The sequence below is a fragment of the Ruditapes philippinarum genome, unplaced genomic scaffold, assembly GCF_026571515.1.
Source record: "Ruditapes philippinarum isolate M1 unplaced genomic scaffold, ASM2657151v2 ctg10050_1_1_1_1, whole genome shotgun sequence".
NCBI lineage: Eukaryota > Metazoa > Mollusca > Bivalvia > Venerida > Veneridae > Ruditapes > Ruditapes philippinarum.
Genome location: NW_026865144.1, coordinates 48901 through 51974, shown reverse-complemented (window position 1 = coordinate 51974; position 3074 = coordinate 48901). Strand labels below are relative to the sequence as shown.

The window sequence follows — 3074 nt, the reverse complement described above, 5'->3', positions numbered from 1 at the left end:
AAATAGTACAATATTTCGTCACGCAGTACAATTAGTTCGAATTACATTTAGCCTACATCAGCGAGACGCATTGTGAAAACTGAGTCGAAACTGATTCAAAGTAGGGATGTTTCACCCACTGTTTGAAAGACACAGCTTTATTGCAATGTTTCTTTGCGATAATATGTAGAACTTATATCTTTGTCATTTCTCCTTACTTTTTAACGTAGTGTTTTTCTTGATAAAGGGAGTCTACCGTGCACTGGAAAGCTGTGCAAATCGTTTAGAATTTCGCCCCTTTACTCAGAAAGTGTATGCTGTGTAATTGTCCTTGAATGAGGTGTCGTTTTTAAAAAATCTACTGTTTTGACTTGAAAGTTGATCATGAGTTTTTAATTTGTTGGTTTGTTATTGAATAATAATCGGGTGAATTCATTTAAGAGTAAGATTGCTTAATTGGTTATCGATAACTTAATAAATACGATTGTTATCAATTAACACAACTATGTCAAATCAAACTTTATCGATTGAACACCGATTTTAATACATGTTAAGTAGTATATTTTCGTTTGAGAGGTAAAACTGACAATGTACTGTATTTATCATATCCTAAATACATGTTTATATAAATAAAACCACTTAATAGTTTTCTCCTATATTACTTTATAAATTGGGCATGTTTGTCAAAGAAGTTAAACTTTTAATATCAAGGTCATAAGTCAGTTGAGATTTTTTTTCAATGCTACAAAGCGATTAATTGGGCAATACACATTAATCGTTTTTCATTTTTGGTTAATTAAAGATGTTAGTAAAATTTTGTTATTCGCAAATTTGAAAAATATATCCTTTTTGGTAATCAGGAAGGTAGAGATTAAAAAATTTGTATTCTGTATTCCAGACATGGCCGTATCAGGACGTAAACAAAGTGATCTACTAGGATCAGTAGCAGCAGGATCCGCAGAAGATTTCGATCACTGTTGTGAGCCATGTCTTACCACAGGTCAACGTATAGAAGCTCACGGGTTTTGTGTTACTTGTCAAGAATACCTCTGTAAAACTTGCCACGATGTCCACAGAAAAACAAAAGTCTTACGAAATCATAAAATTTTGCAGCGTTATGATTTTAATAAGATTCAAACTACAAGAAAATCAAACAATGAATGCACTGAAATGTGTCAAGCTCACAAAAGAGAAATAATCAAATTTTATTGCCCATCACACCATTCACTCGGATGCAATGATTGCATAACTTTAGGACATAGGACATGTAAAGTTGATTACATACCTGAAAAATGCGTAGGTATCGCAGATGGGAAGGAGTTCGATGACGTCATGCAAAAACTGGGAGAAAAATTAAAAGAAGCATCAGAAATTTCGAAGAAGGCTAAAGGCAGTAGAATCAATTTAAATGATTATAATAAAGAAATCATCAAGGCGATCACTGAATTCCGAAATGAAATAAATGACCGCCTTGATCTGATGCAAAAAGAAGCTTTAAATAATGCCGAGGAAATAAAGTCCAACACCAACAGAATTATTCAACATGTCCTTGATAAATGCGAAAATATGATTTCCGGAATAAAATGTTTGCAATCAAATCTACATGCAAGCAAATCAACTCATCAAGACGGTCAACTCTACATTGACATGAAACGGGCAGAATCTACGCTGAAATCAGATAAATTAAATGACGCAGAACAAGCATTATTGCATACCAATATGCACTACTCATTTCAACGAAATGCTGAACTCGAAACATTGTTCTGTAAGAAAATGGTCTTCGGTGAGATTGTCGATCATTCTCGTTATGAATCTACAAAAGTGACAAATACTGTTGATTGTCTGAAAGGAGAAAGGAGATATCAATGTTAAAACTTCATCAGATAAGTGGGAATGTGATATTAAAGGATGTGCAGTTATCAACACAAATAAACTAGTTGTAGCTGATCGTAACAACAATAGTGTAAAATTGATATCTATAGAGAACAGATGTGTACAAGAAGAGAAAGCTCTAGACTCAGGCCCATTTGATATTGCTGTAATGTCTCAGGATCAGTTTGCTGTAACAATGCCGTGTATCAAAGAAATAGTGGTCATGAAAACAGACGACACGCTATCATGTGTCCGCAGTATTAAAGTAGATAGGACGTGCTATGGTATAGACTATAATCAGGATCGTCTTTATGTTCGTTGTTTGTCCCCTCCTTGTGTGACTGTAATGAATACACAAGGTGATACCCTGAATAACATCCCTCTGAAATTTCTTTCAAATGACTTTATCCTGTATATCACTGTGAGAAAGAATTCCAAACTTCTGTATGTCATTGACAATGGTAACGACAGTATAACGAGTGTATCATTACAAGGGGAAGTTATAGCTACATATAAGAATACAGATCTTAGTAGACCACGAGGAATGTTGGTGTTAGATGACGGGTCATTACTTGTCTGCTGTTCTAATGGAACAATTCATAAAGTCAACGTAAACTTGAAGCGAGGGAAGATAATGCATAAAGATAAAACAAAACTGCAATCAATATGCTACAGTTCACGCTATAATGAGGTTTATGTTGGTTGCTTATTTGATAACAAATTGAATGTATTTGACACACAATGATCAATTGATAAAATTTTCATTTGATAACCAAATTGAAGATTGCATTGCATTAATTGTTCTTAATTATAGAAAATAATAAAAGTATATTTTGTATAATTACTATCAGTATCATTATCATTATTATTTTTAATTATTATAATTATTATTATTATTATTATTATTATTATTATTATTATTTTATTATTATTATTATTATTTTCAGCAGCTCATGTGTTTCAAAAATATCTCTTTGTATCAAAAATCCTTTTCGTCGATTTGAAACTATGCAAATTGTCGCCAATAATTTTGTTTTAATATCAAACGTTTTAAAATGCAAAATGATCATCCTTAACAACAAATGAAACAAATGAAACCTCCACTGAATGATTATGATTCATATTAGGAATTGGCTAGATATTTAATGAGATATCCTTTTAGATATAAAGATTGTTAAGAAGGATATTTGGGACTTACGCCTTTCTATTGGTTATATTAATTA

At 32.1% G+C, this 3074-nt stretch overlaps 1 pseudogene; it reads left to right on the top strand.

Annotated features, from left to right (window-relative positions):
* The first annotated feature begins 879 nt into the window (after positions 1-879).
* Positions 880-2705, top strand: LOC132727994 (uncharacterized; annotated as a pseudogene).
* Positions 2706-3074: the final 369 nt, after the last annotated feature.